At 40.5% G+C, this 13955-nt stretch overlaps 1 protein-coding gene, 2 non-coding genes and 1 pseudogene across 3 annotated transcripts in view; all 4 read right to left on the bottom strand.

Annotated features, from left to right (window-relative positions):
* The window catches only part of LOC115217251 (kelch-like protein 17), a 38100-nt gene extending 34782 nt beyond the window's left edge, over positions 1 to 3318 (bottom strand). The window contains exon 1 of the mRNA XM_036507229.1: positions 2516 to 3318. The gene's annotated coding sequence lies outside the window, so the exon portion shown is untranslated. The remainder of the gene's footprint in view (positions 1 to 2515) is intronic.
* An 8388-nt stretch (positions 3319 to 11706) lies between these two features.
* On the bottom strand, positions 11707 to 11777 carry Trnag-gcc. Its single transcript has one exon. It is a non-coding gene; the product is annotated as a tRNA-Gly (tRNA).
* Positions 11778 to 12282: 505 nt separating this feature from the next.
* On the bottom strand, positions 12283 to 12400 carry LOC115217732 (annotated as a pseudogene).
* Positions 12401 to 12425: 25 nt separating this feature from the next.
* Trnag-gcc lies at positions 12426 to 12496 on the bottom strand. Its single transcript has one exon. It is a non-coding gene; the product is annotated as a tRNA-Gly (tRNA).
* Positions 12497 to 13955: the final 1459 nt, after the last annotated feature.

Here is a 13955-nt window from a genome sequence, read left to right as displayed (position 1 = left end):
AGAGTAAAAAAAAGAGTAGACAGACAGTCAGTGGGAAGCAAACGTGAAGGGTGACATCCAGCGAAACACATATTGACAAAAGAGAGTGGAATCGAGAGAGACGAACATAGAAAGACACGTGACAGGCAACTTGTCATCGAGTCACGTGGGTTTTCCAAATCATTCCTTAAACCAGATCTTTATATTTAATCCTTATATTACTTCCTGTTGCACAACTGATATGATGATGATGTCGTCGTTGTTGTTGTTGTGTTGCTGGTGGTGGTGGTGGTAGTAGAGTTGTTGCTGTTGTTGTTGTTGTTGTTGTTGGTGGTGGTGGTGGTGGTGGTAGTGGTGGTAGTAGTAGAATGTTGCTGTTGTTGTTGCTGGTGGTGGCGGTGGTGGTGGTGGTGGTAGTAGTAGAGTTGTTGCTGTTGGTGGTGGTGGTGGTAGTAGTAGAATTGTTGCTGTTGTTGTTGTTGTTGTTGCTGGTGGTGGTGGTGGTGGCGGTGGTGGTGGTAGTAGTAGTAGAGTTGTTGCTGGTGGTGGCGGTGGTGGTAGTAGTAGAATTGTTGCTGTTGTTGTTGTTGTTGTTGCTGGTGGTGGTGGTGGTGGTGGCGGTGGTGGTGGTAGTAGTAGAGTTGTTGCTGGTGGTGGTGGTGGTGGTGGCGGTGGTGGCGGTGGTGGCGGTGGTGTGTTGGTAGTGGTAGTGGTGGTGGAGTTGTTGCTGTTGGTGGTGGTGATGGCCATGATGCTAGTGGCTGTGATTGTGTTGATGATGCTGATGGTGGTGATTGTTGTTGTTGTTAAGTAAGGGTGATTAAGTGATGCTCTAGGGCTTCGGCGTGAGACCCCAGACTTTGGGGAAAAAAAAATCTTTGGTCGTCTTGTTGTAGGGCTCTTCGTTGACACCCGACACCACTGGGAGGTGGTGGCCCTCGAAGTCGCTGGAAATGGAGATGGTGGTGGTGGTGCGGTTGTGGTGGTGGCAAATCGACCCTAGTACTTATTCTATCGGACTGTCTTGTCGAACCGCTAAGTGACGGGGACGTAAACACACCAGCATCGGTTGTCAAGCGATGTTGGGGGGACAAACACACACACACACACACATATGAACGTATGTATCATACATGCATGCATGTATGTATGTATGTATGTATGTATGTATGTATGTATGTATGTATGTGTGTATGTATGTATGTATGTGTGTGTGTGTGTGTGTGTGTGTGTGTGTGTGTGTGTGTAAAGATGGGCTTCTTTCAGTTTCCGTCTACCAAATCGCTGAGGAAGTCTAATAAGACGGAAACATGTCCAGATTTGTCTTTAAACTGTTGCTAAAGATCAGACTCCTCGCCCCACCGCGCGAGTATTTAAACCATGACTGTTCTTATTTAAAGATGCAATTTTAATTTATTAGAATTTCTTGATTAATTAAGATACCTGTAGGTTTAGTTGGTATGTATGAATGCGTATCTATATTGTCATGAATTTGAGTATGCGTTTGTTTGTAAGTGCTAGAGTGTATGCTTCTGTGAATGCACGCGTGAGTACTATTTACATGTGTTCGAGCACGGGAGGCTTTATGAATCAATATCGTCTTCATTGATAAAATGATGGCACACACACACACACACACACACACATGCACGCGCACACGTGGAGGAAGGAAGAGAGATAAACAAACACATACCTCAAGTGGCACTTTAAGTTTGAGATGAGCTGGCCCACTGACTGAAACCTAAATTTATTTAAGTTTGTATAATAATCCGGAAAGACTTCCGCCCGTCCCCCACCCCCCAATATCTCCGATTTTTTTTTTTTTTTTTTTTTTTTTTTTTTGGCTAAAAACCCACGTTTTCGGCTACGGAGATTCCGGAGAAATGCCAAAAATCGACATTTTAAAATTTTCCCCTACTCACTAAATTGTTCATTTTTTACTTTTTTCAGAAATTTTTTTTCTGATATGCGGGAAAATACGGAGATTATGATTCTGAAAAAAAATTCAAAAAATTTTTGTAAAAATTTCAGCTAAAAACTTTAAAAATAAAATACCCCTCCCCATAAACAGGCATTTTTTCCGGCGTTCTGTCGATTCTTATTTCTTTATTGCCCACAAGGGGATAAACATTGAGGGGACAAATAAGAACAGACAAACGGATTAAGTCGATTATGTCGACTCCAGTGCGTAACTGGTACTTATTTAATCGACCCCGAAAGGATGAAAGGCAAAGTCGACCTCGGCGGAATTTGAACTCAGAACGTAGCGACAGATGAAATACCTATTTCTTTACTACCCACAAGGGGCTAAACACAGAGAGGACAAACAAGGACAGACAAACGAATTAAGTCGATTATATCGGACCAGTGCATAACTGGTACTTAATTTATCGACCCCGAAAGGATAAAAGGCAAAGTCGACCACGGCGGAATTTGAACTCAGAACGTAGCGGCAGATGAAATACCGCCAATACTACCAAACTACATACATAGATATATAAAAAAAAAAAATTTTCTTTTATTAAATCTCACTTACCTCACTCAGCCCTTTTCACTTCAGCCCTATCGAAGCGGGAGTATAATTAGGGTCCAACACGTCGATAATGAAACAAAGTATCCAGAATCCGAAAAGCCTTGCAAACAATTAATTGAGTCAAACAACAGGTAGGTAGCTCCGTGCAGGTGGGTAGATTGTGCCTGTGTGCCTGTAGCAGTTTTCCTTATCTTTTTCATCAACCTCTAACAAGTACTACCCCACCTTGCCTCCTGTGGGGTTACCAGGGGAGACAGGTGTCAATTCAAAAGTTAAGCTGTCACTGATTTAGGGTGCTTCAGGTATTGAACATCCGTGTTTGTTATTAGTGTTTCGTTTCTAACGAATCGATGATGCCGTCTTTAATGGGTTCCTTTATCAGTTCCTTTGTCTCCATCCTATTGTTACAAGATTCAGGTTAAAACAGAGCTTTTAAATTGTATTTTTACATAAACCAAAATCTTGTTATTCTTGCTTGAGAAAATGTGTTTCTTTTTGTGTGTATGTTTTTTTTTATCTTCTGCACGCTTTGACACGAAAGAATAAGTGAGACTTGTCACTCCCTGTTTTTTTTTTGAGTTTTTTTTCTATTGTTACTAGAGATCCCTACTACACCTATGGATTGTAATAGCGGGAATCTTGCAGGTAGAGGACCTTAGGAGCAGATCTCGGTCTTACAAATGAAATGTGGCTGGTGAATAGTTTTTATCTTCACAAAATCTTTTCGCGTGGACGACTATTAAATAGTTATGCTTTTGATCAAGAGATACGCTATGAAATGTGTGTGTATTGTGTGTATGTATGTATGTATGTATGTATGTATGTATGTATGTATGTGTGTGTGTGTATGTATGTATGTATGTATGTATGTATGTATTGTGTGTGTGTATGTATGTATGTATGTATGTATGTATGTGTGTATGTATGTATGTATGTATGTATGTATGTATGTATGTATGTATGTATGTGTGTGTGTGCGTATGTATGTATGTAAGTATGTATCTGTGTATGTGTGGAGAGAGAGAAACAGACAGACAGATAGACAGAGGCTGGGGGAGGTCGATCGATCGATAGATAGATAGATAAATAGATTGATTAGATAGATAGACAGACAGTCAGATAGATAGATAGATAGATAGATAGATAGATAGATAGATAGATAGATAGATAGATAGATAGATAGATAGATAGATAGATAGATAGATAGATAGATAGATAGATAGATATGGCGGATGGTGAGAGTAACTGAGGTTTGATCCGCTAACACCACCACAAGAGGACACCAAAATGATGAAACATGCCAACTGTATCCAGGGCTGTGTTGGGCTCAAAAGTAATGTGTATTATTGTTGGTAATGTTCAGCCGAGGGTGGACTCTCAGTGAATTAACCAAGCATCGAAGGCTTTCCAACCATAACCATCTCGTCTTGTCGGGGATAATTTAGGACTAGTTTATCCAGTATGCATTTTCTTTCCCGAGAAGAATGAGTATAACTTGAGGAGGGTTAATTGGCTATTGTTTTTAGCAGATCTGGGCGACCGCTTAGAGGCTCCCTAGTTGGGTCGTCTGCCTAATTGCAATACGCTGCTGTGGGAGTAAGGGTTGGTGCGCTTGCGGTTCAGCCCGACAACCGTCGACAGACTGAGCCGGAAAGAGGCTGCGAGAGAAAGGGGTGTTCAGCACCCGCTCCCGCACCCCTATTTCCATCCCCTTCGCCGCCACCAACACCACCACAAACAACACCCATGTACACAAGCCATTTCAGCCCTTCCCCTATATCTCTTACGCCTTATCAACTCCTCTTTTCCGCTCTTGCCATTCATTACTCTTTCCCCCACCCCCATCTCTCTCTCTCTCTGTCTCTCTCTCTGTCTCACTTCTTCACTCTTTCTCCCTTTCTCGTTATCCCGTCTCCCCCTCACTCTCTCTCTCTTTCTCTCGCTCTCTCTCTCTCTCTCTTTGTTTCTGTCCCTCACACACGCGCACTCACTAACACTGTCTTTCATGATTTATCAACGTCACAAATCACAATAGCAACAGCACCAGTAAGTGACAGGGGCGGGGGCGGAGGAGAAGAAGATGATGAAGAAGAAGAAGAAGAAGAAGAAGAAGAAGAAGAAGAAGAAGAAAAATTTGACGAAGACAGTAGGAAGAAAATGATGATGATGATGATGATGAGGAGGAGGAGGAGGAGGAGGAGGAGGAGGAAGATGATGGGGATGAGGATGATGATGATGATGATGATGATGAGGATGATGATGATGATGAGGATGATGATGATGATGATGATGTGATGATGATGATGCTGATGGTGGTGGTGGTGGTGGTGGCGATGGTGGTGGCGATGGTAGTGGTAGTGAAGAAGAACAACAACACCACCAACAACAACATCAACAAGGAAGAAGAAGAAGAAGAAGAAGAAGAAAGAAGAAGAAGAAGAAGAAGAAGAAGAAAGAAGAAGAAGAAGAGAAGAAGAAGAAGAAAGAAGAAGAAGAAGAAGAAGAAGAGAAGAGAAGGAAGAAGAAGAAGAGGAAGGAAGAAGAAGAAGAAGAAGAAGAGAGAGAAAAGAGAGAGAGAAGAAGGAAGAGAGAAAACGAACAAGAAGATATACAGTGAGTGGTGGAGGGAAGCTGGTGATCGAACTTTTGAACTAATTTCCAGAAAACTAAAGGAAGGTGTATGTCCTATCCATGAAGGAGGTAGCAGAATGGGTGCTAAAAATGATAGGCTTGTCCCGCTAACCTCTCATGTAAACGAAATAATCATGGAACGTATTGCCAGGAGGGAGCTGATCAGGTTCCTCGAAGATAATGCTTTGCTCCCTGACACCCAGCATGGCTTCCGTTCAGGACGATGCAACCTTGTACAACTTGTGCAGCATTATGGCTGGGTGTTGAAACAAACTCATGAATCGCTCAAATGTGGATGTATCTCGATTTTGCAAAGGCTTTTGATAAGGTCGATCACGGGATGATATGTCACAACCTACAGGGACAATGTAATTGGAAAACTGGAAGGTTACATGACTTCTTAAAATCAACACACACACACGCACGCACGCACGCACGCACACACACACCCATACACACACACACACATACACACACACCACACACACACACACACATACATACAACATACATACATACATACATACATACATACATACATACATACATACATACATACATACATACATACATACATACATACATACATACATACATACATACATACATACATACATACATACGTTTGTTTGTTTGTTTGTTCTCGAGCCACGCCTGGCTCATAAGGGCCGGTTTCCCGGTTTCCTTAACGTATAGGTTCCCCACCTGGACAGGACGCCGGTCCGTCGCAGGTGAGCTGCAAGATGCAGGAGGAAAGATTCAGAGAAATTTATGGCGAAAGACTCGGCAGAAGTTCGCCATTACCTTCTAATGGAGCCGCGTGGAGCTTAGGTGTTTCGCTCATAAACACACACATTGCCCGGTCTGAGATTTGAGCCCGCGATATCAAGATATCAAGATGTTGCAACCAACAGGGCCCTCAGTAGGGAGACAGTAATTGTGAGTGGAGCACTTCAGAGTAATGAGGACCACTGCTCTTTATGGTACCTCTCTCGGACATACCATCAGTTACGTAGACAGCCTCACTTATTATTTCTTTACTACCCACAAGGAGCTAAACACAGAGAGGACAAACAAGGACAGACAAACGGATTAAGTCGATTACATCGACCCCAGTGCGTAACTGGTGCTAAATTTATCAACCCCGAAGGGATGAAAGGTAAAGTCGACCTCAGCAGAATTTGAACTCAGAACATAAAGACAGACGGAATACCTATTTCTGTACTACCCACAAGGGGCTAAACACAGAGGGGACAAACAAGGACAGACAAACGGATTAAGTCGATTACATCGACCCCAGTGCGTAACTGGTGCTAAATTTATCGACCCCGAAAGGATGAAAGGCAAAGTCGACCTCGGCGGAATTTGAACTCAGAACGTAACGGCAGACGAAATACCTATTTCTTTACTACCCACAAGGGGCTAAACACAGAGGGGACAAACAAGGACAGACAAACGGATTAAGTCGATTACATCGACCCCAGTGCGTAACTGGTACTTAATTTATCGACCCCGAAAAGATGAAAGGTAAAGTCGACCTCGGCGGAATTTGAACTCAGAACGCAGCGGCAGACGAAATACGGCTACGCATTTCGCCCGGTATGCTAACGTTTCTGCCAGCTCGCCGCCTTCAGCCAACACTTACTAGCTATGCTGACGATGCTAAAGTAGGAAAAACAATCAAGAAACCTTTCGACGGTAATCTTTTACAGAAAAGCATAGATGCCATATGTAAATGGACTGAAGAAAATAAGCCATTTAATGCAGGAAAACTTCAAACCTTCCGCTATTAGCCAGCTTGTGCTAACAAAAGGATTGGCAATCCCAGAATCAAATACAGTGTGTGATCAGGGAATTGATATGAGCAACGAAGACCCTGTTTGGTGTACATATCACAAAGATGTGGCAATGTACTGGCGAATGGCCGGATGGATTGAGAAAACTTTCAGAAGAAGGGACCAGGAAACTGCTGGTACATTTGTCTTCAACCACCCGGAATACTACCCTCAACTGTGGTCATCCCATAGAATGAAATTTATGTGTACGTATGTATGTATGTATGTATGTATGTATGTATGTATGTATGTATGTATGTATGTATGTGTGTGTGTGTGTGTGTGTGTGTGTGTGTACAGGGTAACCGTAAAGTTTGAATACATAGGCGAAAATGAACGACAGCCAAGCCATGACAGCTTCTTTTGTTTCGTCCCTTAAAGATGGTCGTCTGGATCAGGGCTTGCCCAAAACACTACCCAAAAATTTCTTAACCAACTTCCCCACCGCGGGAAAGGCAGTATTGGGGGCGGGGTCCTACTGACATGAAGTGCAGTGGAAGCATCTGCTGTCTGTTGACGTAACCATCCCTCGCGTGCACTGAGTAGTCCCAGTTCAGTTCTTCCTTCTTTAGATGAACTCCTACTCGGTCTGTGGGAGAAGATAAAAAAAAAGCAAGATTATTAATATTTTTCATGCATCAAGACTTTATGATAGTCCTGTATATATATATATATATATAAATACAAAATGGGACAAGGACGCAAAACATCCAGAAGACGATACAAAAAACACGGACGGGTCATTCGAAGCCTTTAATCTTCAGTCAAGAACCGGATCATCCTCGCAATTTCGGCTGATTTGCGAGGAATCTAATGCTCTTAGCTTAGTTTTTCCTTGGGGCTGGTCAGATTGGAGCAATCAAGATTAATCAGCCGAATTGCGAGGATGATCCGGTTCTTGACTGAAGATTAAAGGCTTCGAATGACCCATCCGTGTTTTTTGTATCGCCTTCTGGATGTTTTGCGTTCTTGTCCCATTTTGTTTTTATATATATATATATATATATATATATATATATATATATAGATATATATATATATATAGCGGCGTACGTACACTATGTTCTCTTATATATATGTGTTTTGTGTTTTGTTGGTTCCTTCTCAAGCCATGCCTGGCTCATAATGGGCTGGTTTCCCAGTTTTATTGGCGTATAATAGATGCAGGAGGAAATAGTGAAAGAAAGTTGTGGCGAAATAATTAGCAGAAGTTCGCCATTACCTTCTGCTGGAGCCGCGTGGAGCTTTGGTGTTTCGCTCATAAACACACACATCGCTCGGTCTGAGACTCGAACCCGCGATCCCTTGACCGCGAGTCCGCTGCTCTAACCACTGGGCCATTGCGCCTCCACAAATGCGCCCTTTTCTTAAAGCCTAGCCAGGCTCATGGGCCCGTCCATTGTAGCGTTACTCATTTTTGCCAGCTGAGTGGACTGGAGCAACGTGAAATGAAGTGTCTTGCTCAAGAACACAACGCGTCGCCTGGTCCACGAATCGAAACCACAATCTTACGATCATGTTACTGACACCCTAACCTCTAAGCCAAGCGCCTCCACGATTAAATAAATTACTATTCGAATACTGGGGACGAAATAATCGACAAAAATCTTCCACCTCATCATAATTTCTAATTTTATACTATATTAGAAACATTTATTCATGATTGAGCTCAACAATAATGCGAATGATTAAAAGTATTGCACTCCCAAATCTTGACTGGAATACTTTTGCGTACTGTTCCAACTGCACTGGGAAAATTCGTTAAGTCCACAGCCCATTAATTTGAATTTTCTTTGAGCCCTGTTGCCTATTCAATAAAGCCCAATTTTCATTCAATATAATTAACCGAACCGTGAGAAAATATAGTGAAAATATAATTTTCCCACGGATGTAGATATTAGCGAAACGATGATGGCGGACTTTCTTTTATCTCACCGATTGATAAATCATCGTCTTTGTTATCTCACTCTGTGAAGAGGGAGACTGTCTTGCATTGGGGTGGCAGGGAGTTAGATAAAGACAGTTGATTCCGTCCCCCATAGCCTGCACTTAGTTGATACCTGAATGCAGCTGGATGTATCATCCTATACATGTATGCGTGGGTGGGAACACACACATACATATAGACTACCACCGTATATAAATATGTATATGAATATATATATATGTATATAGATAGATAGATAGGTAGATAGATAGATAGATAGATAGATACATACATACATACATACACACACACACACACACACATACATACATACATACATACATACATACATACATACATACATACATACATACATATGTATATGTATATAAGTGTGTGTGTGCATGTGTGTGAGTGTGTATGCGTGTATGTAATATTTATGTGAGTATGTATATATGTATGTATATAATACTATGTAAATGTATATATTTATATTTTTATATATATAGCACATGTATAAATTTATATTTATAGATATATAGGCGCGCGCGCAACACACACACACAATATATATAGATATTATGCGTACATACATAAATAATATATATATCTATATTATATATATATATATATATATATATATAATATATATATATATAGATATGAAAGTTCATTTTTTATGTATGAATACACAAGCGTGTGTGTGTGTGTGTGTGCATGTGAGTGTGTGTGTGTGTCTCCATACATAAAGTGTATGAATGTACATATATGTGTGTTGATAGCTAGCTAGCTGGTTAGATAGATAGTGATAGATAGATAGATAGATAGATATATAGATAGATAGATAGATAGATAGAGAGAGAGAGAGAGGGAGAGAGGGAGAGAGAGAGAGAGAAACAAACATGTATATACGTATTACGTATGTATGTATGTATGTATGTATGTATGTATGTATGTATGTATGTATGTATGTATGTATGTATGTATGTGTGCATGTATGTATTTATGCATGAGGGTGGCGGATTGACAGAATCATTAGAATGTCGGAATAAATGCCTTGTGGTATTTAAGCATGGTTCTTTATATTCTGAGTTCAAATCCTGCGGAGATTAGCTTTACATGTCGTCCGTCTGGTGTCGATATGATCGAACCCTGAAGGACGAAAATATGGAGTCGATATCAACTGCTCTCTTCTGCACAAATTTCTGGCTTTGTGCCTATGTTGTTTGAAACAATAATTATGCCTTTTCTTTTGCTAGATTCAGTCATTGGGCTGAGGCCAAGCTTGGGCCCTTCATTGAAGGCTTTTAGTCGAACAAATCGCACCCCACTTAAAAATTTTTTTTTTTTTTTAATGTCGGTTTCTTTTGCCGAAACACCAAGTTAGGTGAACAGAAACAAACCAACGCCGGTTGTCAAACAGTGGTGGTGGGGCAAGCAAACACAAAGACACACTCACATACATATCTATATAAAAAGACCAGCATAAACACAAACACACACAATATAATATATAAATGTGTGTTGTATATATATATATATATATAATATATTATATATATATATATACATACATACATACAATATATATACATACATATATACGTGTATTTATATACATATATGTGTATATATATGTGTGTGTGTATGTATATCTATATACATAGATATATATAAAAAATACAAAATGGGACAAGAACGCAAAACATCCAAATAGACGATGCAAAAACACGGACGGGTCATTCGAAGCCTTTAATCTTCAGTCAAGAACCGGATCATCCTCGCAATTTCGGCTGATTAATCTTGAGATTGCTCCAATCTGGCCAGCCCCAACGAAAAACTAATACATATATATACGTGTATTTATACATACATACATACATACATACATACTACATATATCTATATATATATATATCTAATATATATATATATATATATATATATATATATACATACACACACACAACGCACACACACACAAAGTATGGCGGTTTTTATAGTTCATAAGTGATCTAAACGCTGGGTAACTTTTATGCTTCTTTTTTTCTTCTCTCTTTCCATCTTATTCTTTTACTCCCGTCCTCTATGTTGTTATCTTATTGATATATACCATTCTCATTTTCCATATTTCCCTCCCTATTTGTCTCTGATGACGCAATATCCCATACTCGGGGATATCCCAGAAACAGCTGTAAGGTTTTGAATTTCTTCCTGTAATAACATTGCATATGACTTGCGATGTTTGCCTTCATGATTGACGTCCTCTTTTACTTTTACTCTTTTACTTGTTTCAGTCATTTCACTGCGGCCATGCTGGAGCACTCCCTCTAGTCGAGCAAATCGCCCCCAGGACTTATTCTTTGTAAGCCTAGAACTTATTCTATCGGTCGCTAAGTTACGGGGACGTAAACACACCAGCATCGGTTGTCAAGCGATGTTGGGGGGGGGGGGGACAAACACAGACATACAAACATGTACACATACACATACATACACATATATATATTTACATATATATACGACGGGCTTCTTTCAGTTTCCGTTTACCAAATCCACTCACAAGGCTTTGTTCGGCCCGAGGCTATAGTAGAAGATACTTGCCCAAGGTGCCACGCAGTAGGGCTGAACCGGGAACATGTGGCTGGTAAGCAAGCTGCTTACCACACAGCCACTCTTACCCCTATAGTGTAACGCTTACAGCACCTAGGTTTCCCAATCGGTCACGCATCTAAGTACTAACTAGGCTCGACGTAGCTTTCAACATATATAGCCGTAAACTAAAAAAAAAAAACACTTTGTGCATCGGCCGGGAATCGAACCCGGGCCGCCCGCGTGGCAGGCGAGCATTCTACCACTGAACCACCGATGCTTACACATTTTGACGTCCTCATTATAACTTGATACTAAAAACTTTTCACTCTCTGACCGAATTTGGGTCTGTGTTTTTCTTGAGAAGCTCTAATTTTCTTTACTCTTTACTCTTTTACTTGTTTCAGTCATTTGACTGCGGCCATGCTGGAGCACCGCCTTTAGTCGAACATATCGACCCCGGGACTTATTCTTTGTAAGCCCAGTACTTATTCTATCGGTTTCTTTTGCCGACACACCAGCATCGGTTGTCAAGCGATGTTGGGGGACAAACACAGACACACAAATATATACACACGCATATATATAGATATATATATATATATATATATATATATATATATATAATATCTATACAACGGGCTTCTTTCAGTTTCCCTAACCCTAACTCCAAATCCACTCACAAGGCTTTGGTCGGCCCGAGGCTATAGTAGAAGACACTTGCCCATGTTGAACCGGGAACCATATGGTTTGTAAGCAAGTTACTTACCACACAGCCACTCCTACGCTTACAGCCCCAGGTCTCCCAAGCGGTCACCCATCTAAGTACTAACTAAGCTCGACGTTGCTTAACGTCGGTGACCGGACGAGAACCGGTACTTTCAACATGATATGACTATAAGCTAAAAAAAAAAAAAAATTATCAATGTGCATCGGCCGGGAATCGAACCCGGGCCGCCCGCGTGGCAGGCGAGCATTCTACCACTGAACCACCGATGCTCACACATTTCAATGTCCTCATTATAACTTGTTACTAAAAACTTTTCACTCTCTGACCGAATTTGGGTCGATGTTCTTTTTTTTTTTAAGAAATTCTACTCGTTATTATTCACCTGTGTTCACCTGATGAAAACGGTTTTATTTATTTATTCATTCATTTATTGCATGATGTAACGCTTCAGTTCATTAATTAAAATAAATTGTCTATTTACTCTATTTACTCTATTTACTCTTTTTACTCTCTCTTTTACTTGTTTCAGTCATTTGACTGTGGCCATGCTGGAACACCGCCTTTAGTCGAGAAAAATCGATCCCAGGACTTATTCTTTTGTAAGCCCAGTACTTATTGTTTCGGTCTGTTTTGCCGAACCGCTAAGTTACGGGGATGTAAACACACCAGCATCGGTTGTCAAGCGATGTTGGGTGGGGGCAGAAACACAGACACACAAACACACACACACACACATACATACATACACATATATGTATATATATATATATATATATATATATATATATATATATATATATACATATATACATCCATATACATACATACATATATATATATATATATATATTATATATATATATATATAACGAACGGGCCCTTCTTTCAGTTTCTCTCAACCAAATCCACTCACAAGGCTTTGGTCTGCCCGAGGCTATAGTAGAAGACACTTGACCAAGGTGCCACGTAGTCGGACCGAACCCAGAACCATATGGTTGGTAAGCAAGCTACATGCCACACAGCCACTCCTGCGCCTATTTGTTGTTATTGTGTGTGTGGTGTGTGTGTGTGTGTGTGTGTGTGTGTGCGTGTGTATGTGTGTGTGTGTGTGTTTGTGTGTGTGTGTGTGCGTGCGTAATCCATATTGATGCAATGGAGCAGGTTGACCAGGGTTTTTATGTCTTTAATTGCTTTACCTACCATTCTGCTGTCCACTACGATAGACGGTCTCTCTGTTGGGTTCTAACGAGGGAGACTCCCTCCCTAAATTTGGATTCTTATTCGCATACATAGCGACCCTAGTTGCTAACCGTGAACTATAAAATCTTTTATTTCAGCTTATCGTAAATTTTTTACGATTTTTTGACTACTGTGTCACCATTTTTCGGTGTATTTCAACCAGAAAAATGTTCACTTAAAGAGAATAACAAGCTACATAATGCAAAATCTTTACTTTTCAAAAATTCCAATTCTAAAGGGTCGTAAAGAAAATAAACCCGAGCAACGCCGAGCTATACTGCCAGTTATTTTAATAACGCACACTTTTTACTTGTGCAAAGAAATCTATTAACGTATTTTTCTATCTGGAAAATTTTCTGTTACGGAGCTTAATGTACAAGAAATGTAACTAAATATCCACTGTTTGTCCAGTTCTGCAATCCTTACTTCCTTCCTTACGCCATCAGGTCAACGAACGATCTCTAGTTACTTCCTTGATGAGTTCCATGC

This window comes from Octopus sinensis, linkage group LG11, assembly GCF_006345805.1.
Source record: "Octopus sinensis linkage group LG11, ASM634580v1, whole genome shotgun sequence".
Taxonomy (NCBI): Eukaryota; Metazoa; Mollusca; class Cephalopoda; order Octopoda; family Octopodidae; genus Octopus; species Octopus sinensis.
The sequence above is the reverse complement of the archived record's forward strand: the minus strand, read 5'-3'. Positions and strand labels throughout refer to the sequence as shown.